This window comes from Myxine glutinosa, chromosome 7 (assembly GCF_964187855.1).
Source record: "Myxine glutinosa chromosome 7, kmMyxGlut1.1, whole genome shotgun sequence".
NCBI lineage: Eukaryota > Metazoa > Chordata > Myxini > Myxiniformes > Myxinidae > Myxine > Myxine glutinosa.
The window spans coordinates 183295021-183315679 of record NC_136267.1 but is presented as its reverse complement, the minus strand read 5'-3'; the positions used below and the strand labels follow the sequence as shown (position 1 = coordinate 183315679).

The window sequence follows — 20659 nt, the reverse complement described above, 5'->3', positions numbered from 1 at the left end:
GTTGGCCATATTGGGCCGGCAGGATAGCTTAGAGGTGTCTGCACTCACCCTTGAGCTGTCCAGCCTGGGTTTGAATCTCGACCAAACTACTGTATATACTGTCACCTTCGCATTTTGTCTTCCATTGGATGGACATTATGCCAGAGGACCAACTGATTGTTGGTGGAAATTAAAGATCCCATGGTGGTGTCTGTCACACATTATTTATGATCTGTCTGTCTGTTATGTGGTGTATTGGTAAAGTGCAATGTTAATGCTTCAAAGGCTACAACACTATAAACGAGAATGGCACTTGGTAGAGAGCATAACTCCGTCAGGATGAACAGTTTACGTTTTGTATCCACTGACAGGTCGGGACTGGATTCAAACCTGAACCAAAATCGAATTGTCTTGTTCTCACCTACCCAACTCATCCACCTTCTTTTGTTAGATGTCATCCACAAACTTTTGAAGTATCGTGCTATATATCGTTTTTAGCCCTACCTCTCAATGGTGAAGAATAACTTTAAAATTATAGTGTCCGATCCAGATCTTCACGAAGATCGAATTAATTTGTCCTTCTCACACACCAAACATGTCCACCAAATATTGTCCGAATCCATCCACAACTTTTTGAGATATCCTGTTCACAGACACACAAGCAGACAAACAGACATACAAACAAGCAAGCAAACAGACAGACAAACAAGCAAACAGACAGACAAACAAGCAAACAGACAGATAAAGAAACAGACAGAGACAAACAAACAGACAAACAAAAAAGCAGACGGACAAACAAACAAACAGACAGACCGACAAACAAGCAAACAGACAAACAAAGACAGACAACCAAACAGACAAACAGCCAAGAAATATGTCGTGCATAGCACGATACTTGCAAAATCCCCAAAATAAGTTGTTGGCCTATGATGAACTCAAAAATATTTGGTGGTTGAATTAATTGTCCAGATAAGCAAATCCTCTTAAAATTTCAAGTCAATCAGCTGAAAATTGAGGATTTTAGAAATCTGGCCTATGTTGACCTTTTGGCCTATGATGATCTCAAAAATAGTTGGTGGTTGAATTCAGTTAGCTGATATGAAAATCCCATTCAAATTTCAAGTCAATCGGATGAAAATTGAGGATTTCAGGAATTTGAAAAGGTTGTTGACCTTTCGGCCTATGTTGACATTGTGACCTATGTTGATCTCAAAAATAGTTGGTGGTTGAATTCAGTTAGCTGATATGTTAATCGGATTCAAATTTCAAGTCAATCGGATGAAAATTGAGGATTTTAGAAATCTGGCACATGTCGACCTTTTGGCCTATATCGACTTCAAAAATACCTGGTGGTTGAATTCAGTGTCCAGATATGCAAATCCTCTTAAAATTTCAAGTCAATCAGATGAAAATTGAGGACTTTAGAAATTTGGCCTCTGTTGACCTTTTGGCCTATGTTAACCTCAAAAATACTTGTTGGATGAATTCAGTGTCCAGATATGCAAATCCTCTTAAAATTTTAAGTCGATCGGATGAAAATTGAGGATTTTAGAAATTTGAAAAGGTTGAGTTTTTGGCCTATGTTGACCTTGTGATCTATGTTGATCTCAAAAATGGTGGGTGGTTGAATTCAGTGAGTTGATATGAAAATGCCATTCAAATTTCAAGTCAATCGGATGAAAATTTAGGATTATAGAAATTTGAAAAGGTTGTTGAGCTTTTGGCCTATGTTGACCTTATGACCTATGTTGACCTCAAAAATACTTGGTGGTTGAATTCATTGTCCAGACAAGCAAATCCTCTTAAAATTTCAAGTCAATCAGATGAAAATTGAGGATTTTAGAAATTTGGCCTATATTGACCTTTTGGCCCATGTCCTTTTGGCCTATGTTGACGTCAAAAATACTTGGTGGTCGACTTCAGTGTCCAGATATGCAAATCCTCTTAAAAATTCAAGTTAATTGGATGAAAATTGAGGATTTTACAAATCTGGCCCATATTGACCTTTTGGCCAATGTTGACCTCAAATACTTGGTGGTTGAATTAAGTGTCCTGGTATGCAAATCCTCTTAAAATTCTAAGTCAAACGGGATGAAAATTGAGGATTTTAGAAATCTGGACGAAGTTGACCTCAAAAATGTTGGTGGTTGAATTCAGTTTTTTTTGTTTTTTGTTTTTGTTTTTTTTGATACAGAGTCAAGGCTCGTGAAAGAGCTAACATTTATCAAACAAACAAATCAAACAAACAAGCAAACAAAGTATATAAAAAGGGGAGCGGTCGACAAGATGGGGAGAGAAGGGGAGGAAGCACACAAACACAACATTTGAGAGCAGGGACATTGGGAGATGTGTGGGAGGGAGAGGACCTGGGGGGGGGGGGGGCAGGATAGGTATAAAACGCAAAGACACCAAGGACTTCCAGGAAAGAAGTCGGCACCTCAAAAAGTGGATTTGGGGTGAAATTAGCAGGGGTAGAAAAGATCAAGGTTTTGGATTGGGGAAGATAAGAGATGGTGGTGAACAGCCGTTTTAAAGACCTGGAGGGAGGAGTGAGATTGAAGAGAGTGAGGGAGTTTGTTCCAGAGGCGGGAGAAAAGAGGAATGAAGGAGTGAAGGTGAGCAGAGAGTCTTGATTTTGGCAGTTTAACCATAAGGGGGTTGCAGGCAGATCTTGTGCGACCTGTAGGAATATTTGGGGGACAGAGCCCAGAGAGAGCTGGGGGAGCAAGGCCGGAGAGGAGTCGGTAGAAGACGGAAAGACCACCAACCTGCCTGCGGTGAGTAAGTGAAAGGCCCTCGGAGAGAGCGTCATCGCGGGAGATTCCAATGATTCTGAATGCTTTGGTTTCAACAGCGTGAAGACGAGCTCGGTGTGAGGCAGGAGCACCAGCCCAGAGGGGAGAGCAGTACTCCAATGAGCTGTGGATGAAAGCCTTGTATGTGGTGAGGAGCTCAGGTGTGCCAAGGAATGACTTCGCACGACGGAGGATGCCCATTCGGCGACTGGCTTTGGAGGCCAGCTTGGAAATGTGGTTTTCCCAGGAAAGATCATGCCAGATAGTGAGACCCAAAAGCTTGAGTGACAGAACTTCTTGGAGAGGATTATTCAGAAAGTAGATATGAGGGTTGTCCAGTCGGTCTTTTCGGAGAGACATCGTAAGAGTGTGAGATTTGTCAGGATTGAAAGACATGTTCCACTTGTTTGCCCAGTCTGTGATTTTGTCCATGTCTGCAGAGAGTGAGGAGGCTGCAGACTTTCGATCTGAGGGATGAGGAATGGAGCGGCAGAGAGTGGAGTCATCAGCAAAGACATAGAGAGGATTTTCAAGAGAGTCAGAGAGATCATTGATGAAGACCAGAAAAAGCACAGGGCCCAGAACACTACCTTGGGGAACTCCAGCCTGAACAGGAAGAGGAGATGAGAGAAACCCATTCAGGGCCACACGTTGACTACGACTAGAGAGGAAGTCCGCCAGCCATGCGTGGAGATTTCCATGGATACCAAAGGAGGAGAGTTTGGTGAGCAGAGCTGGGTGCCAGACCGTATCGAAGGCACGTGATATGTCGAGGGAGACAGCTCTAATTTCCTGTTTGGCATTGAGGACCTCCATCCATTGTTGAGACAGCAGAAGCAGCATGTCCAGAGTAGAGTGACCTGGTCTGAAACCAAATTGATGATCAGAGATCAAGCCATTGGAGAAGAGGAAAGATTTCATATCCGAAGCAATGATGGATTCCATGACTTTGCTGATAATTGGGAGAAGGCTGATTGGTCTGTAGTTGCTAGGATCTGTTTTTGCACCTTTTTTGTGCAAAGCGGTGATGTTGGCTGATTTCCAAGCAGATGGCAGTTGACCTTGAGCAAAAGAGAGGGTGAAGAGAACAGAGAGAGGGAGTGAAAGAGCAGAAGAACTGGATTTTAGGACCTGTGGGCTGATGCCGTCAGGTCCAGTTGCAGAATCAGAGTCGAGGGTTGACAGAAACTTTTCGACCTTGTCAGGAGGAAAGGACACGGAGTCCAGGAGCAGCTGGGGACGACTGGGTACGGTGGGTACAGAGAGGGATGGGTTTGGGACACAAGATTTAGAGGCAAACACAGAGTTGAGGCATTCAGCTTTTTCACGCACGGAGTCAACTGTGTAGCCGTTTGAGGTAAGGGAGGGGATGGAGGGGGAATAAACACCAGAAACAGATTTGTCCTGACGCCACCAGGCTTTGGAAGAGGGAGACAGATAAGAGAGTTCGGCCTTGAGAACGGAGAGATATTGTTTCCTGGCTCTCCTGAGGGTGGACACACACTTGTTTCGGGCTTTGTGAAAGGAAATGAGATTTCCTTCCGTTGGATTTGCTTTCCAGGAGACGAAGGCAAGTTGTTTCTGGGCAACAGCCTCACCACAAGATTCCGTGTACCATGGATGGGAGGAAGGGTATGACAACTGAAGACGAGATGGGATAAATCTGTGCATGAGAGAGAGCAATTTACTTTGGAAGAAATCCCAGGATGAGTTGATGTCAGAGGTGGTAGAGATGGGGAACCAGTCCAGATGATTGATGGCTGCTTGAAGACCGTGCCAGTTGGCCTGAGTGAAATGCCAGACTCGTCGACGCTGAGCAGGCTCCCCGAAAATGGTCAGAGAGATGTCCACTTTAACAAGCACATGATCAGATGAGCCGATTGGAGCAGAAGAAGAGCAGCAGACATTTGCAGGGAAGTTAGTCATAACCAAGTCCAGAAGAGAAGATGCTCCGTTGACTGAGATCCGGGTCGGGAAATTGCCAGATTGTGTCAGTCCCAGTTAGTCGCAGAAGTCCTTTGCTGAGGAGCCATGGCTGGTGAGAGAGGTACCCACACCCAGCCAACTGGCATGGTGACAATTGAAATCACCACATATGAGGAAGAGAGAGTTGGGATGAGTAGATAGAAGTTGGTCCAATTATCAGACAGCGAGATGTAGATAGAGTCATCACTGTTTGGTGGACGGTACAACACACATATGAAAGAGGTGGGAGCGAAGGGGAAGCCATAGCCAGAGGTATTCCTGGGGGTGAGGTGGAGAGAGTGCAGTGCAGGGCGAGTGAGGAAGAGAGTTTTTGATAAAGATAGCAACCCCACCTCCAGGACGAGGCTCAGGTCTATCATACCGGAGGAGGGAGTAACCCGGGAGAGATACTAAGGAATCAGAGACATCATGAAGGAGGAAAGTTTCTGTTAAGCAGATCACGTCTGGTTTGTCAGAAGCAACCTGTATGGAGAGATCAGTTAAGTTTGAACGAAGGCCCCGGATGTTTGAGGTCCATACCGTTAATGAAGAGGAAGGGGGAGCATCGGATACATAACAGGGGGGAGGAGGGGTAGGGTAAGATGTGGAAGAGGTGGAAGAGGTAGAGAGAGCTGTTGAAGGTGTGTCAGAGATTTCAGAATAGTTCGGAGAAAGGGAAGGATGGGGCGGACAAAAGGTTTGATGGTGATTGGGTGAGGCACAATGAGGTGTTATTTGAAGAGGGGGCAGAGCGAGGCAGAAGGTTGGGGGAGATGGAGGTGAGAGTTGGAAGGGGGAAGAAGCGGGGAGGACGCTTTGAGGAGGGGGAGTGAGAGGGGGGATATTGAGAAGAAATGAGGGTGGGGAGATTTGAAGGGGAGGGGTGAGGGGGGAGTTTAGGAGGGAAGGGACAAGGGGAGGTATTTGAAAGGGATGGGATATGGGGGAGATTTGGAGGGGAGGGGTGAGGGGGGGAGTCTAGGAGGGGAGGGGCGAGGGGGAGTCTTGGAGGGGAGGGGTGTGGGGGGAGTTTAGGAGGGAAGGGGCAAGGGGGTAGATTTGAAAGGGATGGGTGATGGAGAGAATTTGGAGGGGAGTGGTAAGGGGGAAGATTTGAAAGGGAGGGGTTATTTGGAAGATTTGGAGGGGAGGGGTTATTGGGAAGATTTGGAGGTTTTTTTTTTTTTTTTTTTTTTTTTTTTGTATACAATATCGAGGCTCGTGAAAGAGCGAACATTAATCACACAGAAAGACAAACCGACACATAAAACATATAACATAGGGAGCGGTAGACAAGATGGGGAGAGAGGGGGAAGGACACAAACACAACATTTGAGAGCAGGGACCGAGAAACATGGAGACATCGAGAGATCTGAGAGAGGGCGACGGCTTTGGGGGGGGGGGGGGGCGTGGGAAGGGGGCAGTGGGAGAGGTATAAAACATATGGACACTGCCAGGACTTCCAGGAAAGAAGTTGGAATTTCAAACAAGGTGGATCTGGGGTGAATTAGCGGGGGTAGAAAAGATCAAGGTTTTGGATGGGGGAAGATAAGAGATGGTGGTGAACAGCTGTTTTAAAGACCTGGAGGGAGGAGTGGGATTGAAGGGAGTGAGGGAGTTTGTTCCAGAGGCAGGAGAAAAGAGGAATGAAAGAGTGAAGGTGAGCGGAGAGCCGAGATTTCGGCAGTTTAACCATCAGAGGGTTGCTGGCAGATCTTGTGCGACCTGTAGGAATATTTGGGGGACAGAGCACAGAGAGAGCTGGGGGTGCAAGGCCGGAGAGGAGTCGGTAGAAGACAGAAAGACCACCTACCTGCCTGCGGTGAGTGAGTGAAAGGCCCTCAGAGATAGCTTCATCGCGGGAGATTCCAATAATTCTGAAAGCTTTGGTTTCAACAGCGTGAAGCCGAGCTAGGTGTGAGGCAGGAGCACCGGCCCATAGGGGAGAACAGTATTCCATTGAGCTGCGGATGAAAGCCTTGTATGTGGTGAGGAGCTCAGGTGTGCCGAGGAAGGACTTCGCACGACGGAGGATGCCCAGTCGGCGACTGGCTTTGGAGGCCAGCTTGGAAATGTGGTTTTCCCAAGAAAGATCATGGCAGATAGTGAGACCCAAAATCTTGAGCGACAGAACTTCTTGGAGAGGATTGTTGAGAAAGTAGATGGGAGGGTTGTCCAGTCGATCTTTTCGGAGAGACATAGTAAGAGTGTGAGATTTGTCAGGATTGAAAGACATGTTCCACTTGTTTGACGAGTCTGTGATTTTGTCCAGGTCTTCAGAGAGTGAGGAGGCAGCAGACTGCCGATCTGAGGGAAGAGGAATGGAGCGGCAGAGAGTGGAGTCATCAGCAAAGAGATAGAGAGGATTTTCGAGAGAGTCAGAGAGATCATTGATGAAGACCAGAAAAAGCACGGGGCCCAGAACACTGCCTTGGGGAACTCCAGCCTGAACAGGAAGATGAGATGAGAGAAACCCATTCAGGGCCACACGTTGACGACGACTAGAGAGGAAGTCCGCTAGCCATGCGTGGAGATTTCCATGGATACCAAAGGAGGAGAGTTTGGTGAGCAGAGCGGGGTGCCAGACCGTGTCGAAGGCACGTGATATGTCGAGGGAGACAGCTCTAATTTCCTGTTTGGCATTGAGGACCTCCATCCATTGTTGAGACAGCAGAAGCAGCATGTCCAGAGTAGAGTGACCTGGTCTGAAACCAAATTGATGATCAGAGATCAAGCCATTGGAGAAGAGGAAAGATTTCATATCAGAAGCAATGATGGATTCCATGACTTTGCTGATAATTGGGAGAAGGCTGATTGGTCTGTAGTTGCTAGGATCTGTTTTTGCACCTTTTTTGTGCAAAGCGGTGATGTTGGCTGATTTCCAAGCAGATGGCAGTTGACCTTGAGCAAAAGAGAGGGTGAAGAGAACAGAGAGAGGGTGAGATAGAGCAGCAGAGCAGGATTTTAGGACCCGTGGGCTGATGCCGTCGGGTCCAGTTGCAGAATCAGAGTCGAGGGTTGACAGAAACTTTTCCACCTTGTCAGGAGGAAAGGACACGGAGTCCAGGAGCAGCAGGGTACGACTGGGTATGGTGGGTACAGAGAGGGATGGGTTTGGGACACAAGATTTAGAGGCAAACACAGAGTTGAGGCATTCAGCTTTTTCACGTGCGGAGTCAGCTGTGTAGCCGTTTGAGGTAAGGGAGGGGATGGAGGGGGAACAAACACCAGAAACGGATTTGACCAGACGCCACCAGGATTTGGAAGAGGGAGACAGATAAGAGAGTTCGGTCTTGAGAACGGAGAGATATTGTTTCCTGGCTCTCCTGAGGGTGGACACACACTTGTTTCGGGCTTTGTGAAAGGAAATGAGATTTCCTTCCGTTGGATTTGCTTTCCAGGAGACGAAGGCAAGTTGTTTCTGGGCAACAGCCTCACCACAAGATTCCGTGTACCATGGACGGGAGGAAGGGTATGACAACTGAAGACGAGATGGGATAAATCTGTGCATGAGAGAGAGCAATTTACTTTGGAAGAATTCCCAGGATGAGTTGATGTCAGAGGTGGTAGAGATGGGAGACCAGTCCAGATGATTGATGGCTGCTTGAAGACCGTGCCAGTTGGCCTGAGTGAAATGCCAGACTCGTCGACGCTGAGCAGGCTCCCTGAGGATGGTCAGAGAGATGTCCACTTTAACAAGGACATGATCAGATGTTCCGATCGGAGCAGAAGAAGAGCAGCAGACATTTTCAGGGAAGTTAGTCATAACCAGGGGTGAGGTGAGGGGTGAGATTGGATTTTAGAAAGTGTACGATTCATGGGAAACAAACATTTATTGCTAAATGCGTTTCTTGTGACCTTCGAGTCAAAAATACGTTTAAGGACGCTGGAGGGAGGATGGAGTGTAGGAGAGTTTAGGGAATGTAGAAAAGAGGCACTGTAAGAGATGGAATTTTTTTTTGGGATGAATAGATTTGGTGAGCAAGTCGAAAGCAGCCTTTTAAAGAAGAAGAAGAAAAAGGTGTTATAATATACGACGGAATACAGAACTTGAGGGGAAAGTGTAAACATTTTAAAGTTTAACAGTTTAAACTATCTGGGGAAATGGGGGAAAAACACGTGGTCGAAGAACGAACGAATGAATAAGAACGAATAAACGAATGAGAACAACAAATAAGAACAGAGAAGGAAATGTTTTTTTTGTTTTTTTGGGGTTTTTTTAGTTGAGATTTTAAACAAGCAAGTAGGCTATGGGGTGAAAAGACTGGGAAAACAGAGAACGAAAGTTATTGGAGCACAAACGACAGACCGCTGAGAGAAAAACAAAGCCTCAAGGTTGGACACTGTACAAGGCCTCAAAAGACACGACACGAATTAACACGATTTTCTATACAGGTATGAAAGATTTGCACCGAAAATCTTCCTCCGGACACACTATACGTACAACACCATAAAATAAATACAGTTATAACGAAAATACAAATGGGAACAATTGCTTAACTTCGATTTCGATGGAGAGCATGGAGAGCTGCGAATAAACGAAACCTCGCCAGCAAGACCAGAAGTGAGCAGTTAGCTGATATGTTAATTGGATTCAAATTTCAAGTCAATCGGATGAAAATTGAGGATTTTAGAAATCGCGCCCATGTCAACCTTTTGGCCTATATTGACCTCAAAAATACCTGGTGGTTGAATTCAGTGTCCAGATATGCAAATCTCTTAAAATTTCAAGTCAATCAGATGAAAATTGAGGATTTTAGAAATTTGGCCTATGTTGACCTTTGGCCTATGTTGACCTTTTGACCTCAAAATTATATAGGATTTTGTCGGGCCACAAACTCTAAAATTTGGTGAAGTTTCGTGAAGATCGATATAAAATTGTGACAAGTGTAGTCGTGGCTAAAAATATTGGCACCCTTGCACTTTTTTCAAATAATTCACCATTTCTTCCAGAAAATTGTTGAAATTAAAAAACTTTTGGTATCCACATACGTATTTATTTAGTTTGCAGTGGAGCAAAACAAAAAAAGTTGAAAATAAATACTAAATCTTAGCTTATTCCAGACAGAAATCCTAAATGGCCCGGACAATATAAATTTACTAAATCTTAGCTTATTCCACACAGAAATCCTAAATGGCCCGGACAATGTAAATTTACTAAATCTTAGCTTATTCCACACAGAAATCCTAAATGGCCCGGACAATATAAATTTAATAAATCTTAGCTTATTCCACACAGAAATCCTGAAATAGCCCGGATAATATTATTGGCACCTTTTAGAAGTTATTAGAAATAATTAGATTTCAAGCAGGTGATTCTCCCTTACTTTCTAATTGAACTCACCCGTGGTGAACTGTTGTTAGAACCAGTTTGAATCCGTGGTTTACTTTCGAAGGTGCCTGCAATATCAAAATCACTCATTCAACCAGTTTGAATATAGAAAAGGAGTCATTCTGCCCTTTTGTGTCACTGTGTGTACCGCAATGAGCATGGAGAAAAGAAAGAAAACGAGAAATTGCCTGAGGAGGTCAGACACAAGATTGTAGCCCAGCATGGACAATATCAAGGCTACAAAAGTCCATCTCCAGAGACCTTGATGTTCGTGTGTCCACCGTACGCAATGTTATCAGGAAGTTTAAGGCCCATGGCACTGTAGCCAACCTCCCTGGACGTGGCTGCAAGAGAAAACTTGATTGTAGATTGCAGAGAAGGATTGTTCGAATGGTGGAGAAAGCACCTCAATCAATTGACAAACAGATTCAAGCTGACCTTCAGACACAAGGTACGACAGTTTCAACTCGCACCATCCGTCACCACCTCAATGAAAGGAGACCCAGGAGGACTCCACCACTGAGAGAGAGAGAGAGAGAGACATAAGAAAGCCTGACTGGTGTTTTCCATGCTTGAACAAGCCAAAATCCTTCTGGGAGAATGTCTGGTGGACAGATGAGACCAAATTAGAGCTTTTTGGTAAAGCATAACATCTCTAGGTTTACAGAAAACAAAATGAAGCCTTCAAAGAAAAGAACACCTTCCCTACAGTCAAAGATGGAGGTTCAGTGATGTTTTTGAGTTGCTGTGCTGCCTCTGGCACTGGGTGCCTTGAATGTGTGCATGGCATCATTAAATCAGATTACCAAGGTATTTTGGAGCACAATGTTCAACCCAATGTCAGAAAGCTGGGTCTCGGTCAAAGGTTATGGGTCTTGCAGCATGACCCCAAACACACTTCAAAAAAACACCCAGGAATGGTTGGACAAAACTCTGGACTGTTCTGAAGTGGCCAGCAATTAGTCCAGATGTAAATCCCATTGAACACATGTGGGGAGATCTGAAAACAGCAGTTGGGAGAAGGCACCCTTCAAATCTGGGAGAACTGGAGCAGTTTACAAAAGAAGAGTGGGCCAAACTGCCAGTAGAGAGGTGCAGGAAGTTCATTCATGGCTATAGGAAGCGCTTGACTGCAGTTATTTTGTCCAAAGGCCGTGTTACCAAATATTAAGTCGAGGGTATCAATAATTTTGTCAATGCATTTATTTTTATTTGCTGATTTAAAAGGATATATTAAGTTCAGAATCAAAAACAAAGGTTCTGTAATATTAACAGTGAAATAAAGAATTGTGGAGACCAAATACTTTTGTCAATTGCAACTTATTTTAAGGGGGCATTATAGCATTGAAGGCAAAAAATTTTTTTTTTTTACAAATATACAAATGCATCAATTAAAATGTTTGTTTCCTAGTATTGTATATATATATGTACCAAGTTTGAACGTAAATGGACTTGTCATAGAGAAGATATAAGCTCCCCATTACACTGAACACAGTAAAAACAACACTGAATCACAGTAATGCACTTTTTGATAAAATGTCTTGATTGAAAATATGCAAAACTATATATGTACATGTTGCTTGATATATGAACATTACATTGGTATACATTACATAGCATTATATTATGCATGGTTACCATGGTAACCAGATGCATACAAATGATGAATTACCACTTTACAGCTTATATCTTCTCTATGACAAGTCCATTTACGTTCAAACTTGGTACATATATACAATACTAGGAAACAAACATTTTAATTGATGCATTTGTATATTTGTAAAAATATAATTTTTTTTGCCTACAATGGTATAATGCCCCCTTAAGGGGGGGGGGGGGGAAACAACAACTTCAGAGGCCATTTTCCCCTGCAAAGCGGGGGTTGGCCTTTTTCGGGCACCGTGGTTGTTGTTTTTGTTGGTCCCCTTTTTGAAGCAATGTTTTACGGCCGGATGCCCTTCCTGCCGCCAACCCTGTTTGTCGCCTTTTTACGACACACAGTGAATTACCAGTGAGCTGGTACTCAATTAGCCGACCTCGGAAGGATGACAGGCTGAGTCAACCCCCCTGGCGTTAATTCAGCGATCGACCGGGATTCGAACCCAGGATCCTAGGATCCTAAGCTGGCACCCTAGTCGCTACACCAACACCAGGCTCAATTTTAAGGGAAAATTGTGAGTTATTTGAAAAAAGTGCAAGCGTGCCAATATTTTTGGCCACAACCGTATAAGTGAGCAGACAGACAAACACACAAACCAGAGTGATCAACATACTTGTACAAAATAATACAAAAAACTATTTTTTTTATAGTGATCAACATACTTTTACAAATAATACAAAAAAAGTATTTTTTGTATAAATTCCCAAACAAAATTTTTTTTTGCCAAGTTACGCACGCACAAGACCAACCAATATATTTGAAAAATCTTTGATTTTCGCAAATAAGAAACAGACAGAAGAAAAATCACTCATAGAGCTACACTTGGCAAAACAGACCAAGTAGAATGGCACTCAGTAGGAGTAGAGCATCCTTTTGACCTCAAAAATAGTTGGTGGTTGAATGCAATGACCTGATATGAAAATCCTATTCAAATTTCAAGTCAATCGGATGAAAATTGAAGATTTTAGAAATTCGAAAAAAAGGTGGTTGACCTTTGGCCTATGTTGACCTTTTGACCTCAAAAATATATAGGATTTTTTCGCATGACGAACTCTACCATTTGGTGAAATTTCGTGAAGATCGGTTTGAAATTGCAACCTGTAGGCAAGTACAAGTGAGTGGACAGACAAACACACACACACACACACAAACCGGAGTGAGCAACAAACATACTTACCAAAAAAAAACATTTTTTGTCAAGTAACAGACAGACAGGGGGTGAAAACATAACCTCCGTCCACCTTCAGCGGCAGAGGTAACAGGTGCAGCAGCAACAACAAGAACAACTACGTGTTATAAAAGATCCTTTTTTCACATGTTTATCCTCATTGAGATCCGCAGATAGACATGCAATATGTTTGTGAAGTACAACATGTTATATTTTGATTAAACTCGTCGGAGAAGCGACGGCTACGCACGAGTAGTTTGCCTGAAATTAGCTCAGTTTGTAGAAGCTTCAAATCTTAATTCTTCATCGTTATACTGTCAGCTGTATTCGAACCAACCTTCAGTATTTTAGTCCATTGTGCTGCCTCCATTTGGACATCATCGTTTTCCTTTCTGCTCCGTAACTGCTGCGAGATGCAAACTTGGACGACCATCGGGGCTACAGAAACATTCAGGGACGATGGAACGAATTTGTTTGTTGTCTCTCTTCTTCATCAGAGAGGCATTTCAGGCTAGGTTGATTGTGCTGACAAAATAAATGTAAACATCATTAGTTTAACGTCATCAGTGTTAATTCCCGGGAACAAGGAGATGTCAGCTGTATCACGGAATGGCAGCAGGAGTGGGATCAGCCCTGAGCAATAAAGGAATAAGCTATCAATCCACAAGGAAAAAAAAAAAAAATCATTGCCGTTATTTTTGGGTCAAACTTGATGCCCTTTGTTTCAAATTGCACACCCAGCACAATGTGCAATAATATGATATAACTGCAATGTTTCCCAAACGGGAAATCTGCAAGATTTTCACTGTGACAACAATTACCCAGTTGCATGATATATGGCACAAGCAGGTCTTACGTTTGTGATGTCACAAACAATTGCTTTTCCCAGGCAACAGTGGAGGACAAACCCTGAGGCCGATGCAAAGTGTCAAAGGGCATGCGGCCGCATTAATTCGCAGAAAGTTGCATTAATAAAACAGGGCATTGCGATCACTCATTCAGGCGTGCCTTCCCATTTTCTTCGAGGGATTTTACCGAGGGGTGTTAGGCAGGTTGTGCGGTGTGGGTTATTCGGGAAGCCGCATGGAGGTGGACGAGGGGGGAAGCGATGGGGGTGGCTTTACCTGCCTCTATTTTCTCACACATATTGTTTTGCGGCGGGCGTCATTCAACGCACTGTGCAAATGCATTTATCATCGCAAATGAGAAACATAGCTGATGTTTCCACAGGGAAGACCTTTTTTGGGTGTCTATATTCCCTGAGCAGAGGGAGAAACTTGCCTTTCCTCATGAATGATGAGCCAAATCCAGATGCAGGATGGATAGCCAATTGTACACGTTCGAAACGCAATCATATTTCGTACTTCTTAAACATCGCCAGGTGCCAGGCAGCATTTTATCATAATATATCATACCCGAGTAAGAAATGTATGCTTCCAACATATTACAAAGAAAACTGTATTCATACAATGTCGACAAGATTTGCTTCACACAGAATTCTTTATCATTCAAATTAATCTCACTGTCATAATGTTCTCCCTGATCAGATGTCTCTGCTTTTTGACTGAATCGTATGAGACGAAATTGCTTTCGGAGTTCTAAAGTGCATTAACATAGTGCATACTGTATTTGAAATAAAGGTCGAAAAGGGTTGGGGTTCAAAAATATTTATCTATGGTCAACTTATTCACAATTGTCTAAATCACACCAATGTTTTATATTTTTCATTCTATACGTGGAGTATCTCACTATAATTCACCAAATGCCCGTCCATCTGTCTGTCCGTCCGTTCCCAGGTACCGGGTATGGGTCCCAGGTACGGCTGAACCGATCGCACCGAAATTTTGGGTGGGTAATCCTGGGACCACCTGGAGTAAAATAGGCTAGATTGTTTTTCCAATTTCAGCTTTGGTCTCCAGCATTTTCAGGTTTTGACTCCCGCCTAACGTTATTCTCCCGGGTTCCGCAAAAACGGCTGCACCGATCGCAACGATACACCTCCATGCCCGTGGGATTCCCAGGGGTGACCCCACTGGTATATATAATTGGTAAAGGCATATATATACATCTACATAGTTTAATGTCATCAGTGTTAATTCCCAAGAACAAGCAGAGTCAGCTGTATCACAGCATGACAACAGGAAGGCGACAGCCCTGAGTATATATATATATAACATGTGCAAGCGTGGATCGGTTCGCTACGCTCGCCTCACCATACGTCGCTACAGAGGCACAGGCTTGTTTTAAATCAGGGTAATGACTATGTGAGCTGCTGTGTTGGCATGATTTACACCAATAATTAAACAAACATTTATTTTGTTCAAATGTATTTGTAGTATCATGATATGACATTTTATAAGCAATTGAAGTTGAAAATTTAAGTTGAAAAATTTTTTTTTTTTCAAAAAATAAATTTAATTTTCTTATTTTCAACATATTCCAATTTCTTTTCAAAAAAAATATAAAAAATTAAACCCCTTAGGATATACACACAGGAGTAGTAGGTGCAGACTGGAAGTTTGGCACGACTTCATAAAAGTTTGAGGCAGTAGTTCAGTGACGTGACAGATGCTGCACAGATGTAGTGTGGCCTTCAGAAAGTATTCACACCCCTTGACTTTTTTCACATTTTGTTGCGTTACACTCTGAATTTAAACTGGATTAAATTGAGATATTTTGTCATCGATCTACACATAATACCCCACACAATGTCAGAATGTAATTTTTTGTTTTGAAATTTTTACAAAATAATGAAATATAAAATACACAAATATCTAATTATACATAACTTTTCAACCCCCTGAATCAATACTTCATAGAAGCACCTTTAGTCAGGTTCACTATGTTAACAAATATAATTTCTTTCAAAATTTTGGGATTAGCAAACCTGTACATTTTTGGAATCTTCAGAGCATGGAGAATCTGAAAATCAATGTTGGCATTTGCACAGACACCTGCATGGCCGCCATTTTGGATTTTGAAAATGGCCACCATAAAATACATATTTTGCGCGATCTCGGCTTCTAGTCAACCTAGAGACTTAATTAAATATGCTAATCCTATGTTTTCTGGGTCAAGGAATCCAATAAAGGCCTCAAAATAGTGCTCAGGATTATAGAAAAGCAACAAAGAAATTGAAATGGTAATTGAAAACCATTGTCTTTATATTTGTGATATAACTGTATTACATAATACATGATATTGCAAGTCCTTTGAAGTTATAGGTTGTTATAGGAAGTTATAGGTAGTATCAGATTGAACTATAAGTCCTATACACAGGATCTACGAGGTCTATACCGTTCAGGAATATGCTTTTACAGATCTTCATCACTGTCCTGAGTGTCATTTTCGCAAAGGTGTCTACGCAAATGTAAACATTAATTTTTGGATTCCTCATGCTCTGAATATTCCAAAAATGTATAGTTTTGCTAATCTACCAAAATTTTGAACGAAAAAACATAGTGAACCTGACTACTTTGGCAGCGATTACATTTTCAAGTTTTCTTCGTATGTCTATCAGCTTTGCACCTCCATATTTGGGGAGTTTCTCCCATTCTTCCTTGTAGATTTGCTCAAGCTCTGTTAAGTTAGATGGGAAGTGTCAGTGCACATCAATGATCAAGTATTTCCACAGATTCTCAATGGGATTCAAGTCTGAGCTTTGGATGGGCCGCTCAACGATGTTTATGTTCTTGTTCTGAAGCCATTCCAGTGTTGCTTTTGCTGTATGCTAGGGGTCATTGTCCTGTTGGAACATCAGGTCTTTTGCATTCTGAAGCAGGTTCTCCTCAAGGATTTTCCTGGATTTAGCTCCGCTCATTGTTCCTTACAAGTTTCCCAGTCCCTGCCACTGAAAAGCATCCCCATAGCATGATGCTGCCCCCACCAAGCTTCACGGTTGGGATGGTGTTAGCTGGGTGATGACCTGTGCTCAGTTTCTGCCAGACGAAGCACTTTGCATTCCGGCCAAAGAGTTCGATTTTCGTCTCATCAGACCTTTTGAGCTGTGCTCGCCTCATCAATAAATCTTTTGTCTCATGCTCTCAGAGTCTTTCACATGCCTTTTTGCAAACTCCAGGTGTGCTGTAAGGTGGTGCCTTTTTCTGAGGAGTGGCTTCCGTCTGGCCACTCTCCCATAGAGCCCAGATTTGTAAAGTGCTGCAGAGACTGTTCTCCTTCCGACAGGTTCTCTCATCTCAGCCAAGGAACTCTATAGTTCTGTCAGAGTGGTCATTGGGTTCTTGGTCACCTCCCCGACCAAAGTCCTTCTTGCCCATTTGCTTAGTTTGGTCAGCCGACCAGCTCAAGGAAGAGTCTGGGTCGTTCCATATTCTTTCCATTTTTTAATGATGGAGCTCACTCCGCTCTTGGGAACTTTCAAGACTACAAATTACTTTATACCCTTCCCCAGATCTATGCCTCCTCACAATTCTATCTCGGAGTTATACGGACAGTTCCTTGGACTTCCTGGTAGAGTTTCTGCTGTTCACATGCACTGTCAACTGAGGGACCTTATATAGAAAGCTGTTTCTTTCTAAATCATGTCCAATCGAATTGGCTACAGGTGGACTCCAATGAAGTTGTAGACATCTCAGGGATGATGAAAGGAAAATGGATGCACCTGAGCTCAATTTGGAATGTCATAGCAAAGGGGTTGATCACTTATTGACTAAATACATTTCAGCTTTTCTTTTTTAATTATTTTGTAAAAATTTCTAAAAAATAAATTACACTTTGACATTTTGGGGTGTTATGTGTAGATGATCAGTGACAAAAAAAATCTCAATTCAATCTATTTTAAATTCAGCCTTTAACACAACAAAATGTGAAAAAAGTCAAGGGGTTTGAATACTTCCTGAAGACCACACTGAATGTCTGACTTTATACATGCGTAGCAGTTCCTTGATGGTGTTGTATTGAGTGATTGGCTCGATGATGCTCAGGTAGTAGTCAATAGTGCCTTTCCAATTTGGAGGCTTTCCTGTAGCGGATATGAACCCATCGAGAGCAGGAAGTAATTGCTTGCCAGAAATGTACACTTTCTGGCATAACAAGCACACATAATTAATAGACTTGCAGACCAAGCTTTCAGGACTGTTCATTCTCAGGTGGAAGATCAAATGTGCAGTTCTCCATTGGTGGTCCATGTCATTTGTAATAGATGTGCAGTGGAGGTAGCGATGACGGCAGGTCTGGTTTGAGACTACGCTCCTTGGTCTTGGGAATGGTTGGGAGGGTCCGGGTTTGTGGAGGTGCAATGACATCTTTTGTGTCCTGCATCATGTTCTCAGCTGACGAATTGATACATGGGTTACCATGACTACCTGTCAGCACATGATTATAATTGTCCCACTTTGAATGGAAGAGACCATTGCTTCCATCCTCACTATCTATGGAGGGAGAGTGTGAGAGATGAAACTTTCCGGTAGTTTTGTCCAGTTTTTGATGTTTATTTTGCTGTCTCCATGTTTACTCTATGCTTCTAGTTTGGGTTTTGTGCTAAAACTTGCGCAAATTTGTAAGTATTCATCGGACTTTTTGTGCTGGGTTTTTTTAGGCCTACATTTTCCTAGTTCTATTCTACAATTGTTTTTCCTTTTCTTTTCTCGCTACTACTTTCAGCCTTTTTATTTTCTCCCCCAATCCCCTTATTTCTCGTTCAAATCCTCCCAACTATAACCTCTGTTTAGTGTCTGAAGAAGAAACAAACAAACAAAAAAACTCGATCAAATCACGAGCCAGAACTATACCATCACACCCACGAACCACCACCACACTCTCGCTACAATCACTACAAAACCACACCACTCTGAAAAAATAATAAGTGGTCATTTATTATCGATTCCCTTCAATAGAATATTACACAAGCATATTCTCCACTGCTAAACCACCACGCGGCCTAAACCACAGTAAAAACAACCACGCCGCCTAAACCACAGTAAAAACCACCACGCCGCCTCAACCACAGTAAAAACCGCCACGCCGCCTCAACCACAGTACAAACCGCCACGCCGCCTAAACCACCGTACAAACCGCCACGCCGCCTAAACCACCATACAAACCGCCAAAACGCCTCAACCACAGTACAAACAGCCACGCCGCCTCAACCACAGTACAAACCGCCATGCCGTCTGAACCACAGTGCAAACCGTCACGCCGCCTCAACCACAGTGCAAACCGTCACGCCGCCTCAACCACAGTGCAAACCGCCACGCCGCCTCAACCACAGTACAAACCGCCACGCCGCCTCAACCACAGTACAAACCACCACGCCGCCTCAACCACAGTACAAACCACCACGTCGCCTCAACCACAGTACAAACCGCCACACCGCCTCAACCACAGTACAAACCGCCACGCCGCCTCAACCACAGTACAAACCGCCACGCCGCCTAAACCACAGTACAAACCGCCACGCCGCCTAAACCACCGTACAAACCGCCAAAACGCCTCAACCACAGTACAAACCGCCACGCCGCCTCAACCACAGTACAAACCGCCACGCCGCCTCAACCACAGTACAAACCACCACGTCGCCTCAACCACAGTACAAACCACCACGCCGCCTCAACCACAGTACAAACCGCCACGCCGCCTCAACCACAGTACAACCGCCACGCCGCCTAAACCACCGTACAAACCGCCAAAACGCCTCAACCACAGTACAAACCGCCACGCCGCCTCAACCACAGTACAAACCGCCACGCCGCCTCAACCACAGTACAAACCGCCACGCCGCCTCAACCACAGTACAAACCGCCACGCCGCCTCAACCACAGTACAAACCGCCACGCCGCCTCAACCACAGTACAAACCACCACGTCGCCTCAACCACAGTACAAACCACCACGTCGCCTCAACCACAGTACAAACCACCACGCCGCCTCAACCACAGTACAAACCACCACGCCGCCTCAACCACAGTACAAACCCCCACGCCGCCTCAACCACAGTACAAACCACCACGCCGCCTCAACCACAGTACAAACCACCACGCCGCCTCAACCACAGTACAAACCACCACGCCGCCTCAACCACAGTACAAACCACCACGCCGCCTCAACCACAGTACAAACCACCACGCCGCCTCAACCACAGTACAAACCACCACGCCGCCTCAACCACAGTACAAACCACCACGCCGCCTCAACCACAGTACAAACCACCACGCCGCCTCAACCACAGTACAAACCACCACGCCGCCTCAACCACAGTACAAACCACCACGCCGCCTCAACCACAGTACAAACCACCACGCCGCCTCAACCACAGTACAAACCACCACGCCGCCTCAACCACAGTACAAACCACCACACAACCACAGCAGATGCCCACAGCCACTTTCGGAGCAACAACAACGACTGCATGATGCGCCAGTGGTCGGTGCTTCAAGCCTCGATAACAGGAAGCGCAAATGTACGTGAAAAGCCCACGCCCAGTAACCTCTTGTGAAAAGCCTTGACGTAGTTTCGATCCGTGGCCCGTTTCCGGGAGGAAGTGACGTCACCTCGTACCAGAAACTCGTGAGGGTGACGTCACTCGGGAGCTCATCTGCACCAATGGGCGCACCGCATTTGGGGACACGTGACCCTTGATCCCGAGAACAACGCCTTGGAAAGGAGGGGCGTCACCCTCGAATCCCGCCAAGCTCCGCCTCTGCCAAGCTCCGCCTCCACCAAGCTGCTATTTAAGTGGTGCGGCGTTCCAGACTTCCAGACTTCCAGTTCCAGACTTCGCAGGTGGTTCATGGCTTGGTCAAT

The 20659-nt window shown here is 44.3% G+C and overlaps 1 long non-coding RNA gene across 2 annotated transcripts in view; it reads right to left on the bottom strand.

Moving 5' to 3' along the window:
* The window catches only part of LOC137430682 (uncharacterized), a 100295-nt gene extending 79915 nt beyond the window's left edge, over positions 1–20380 (bottom strand). Inside the window, exons 1-2 of one of the 2 annotated variants that reach the window (XR_013623995.1) lie at positions 20343–20380; positions 13237–13337 (exon numbers count right to left, since the gene is read on the bottom strand). This is a non-coding gene — a long non-coding RNA (uncharacterized LOC137430682). The remainder of the gene's footprint in view (positions 1–13236; positions 13338–20342) is intronic. The other variant, XR_010985155.2, reaches the window with a different exon arrangement.
* Between the last annotated feature and the right edge of the window lie 279 nt (positions 20381–20659).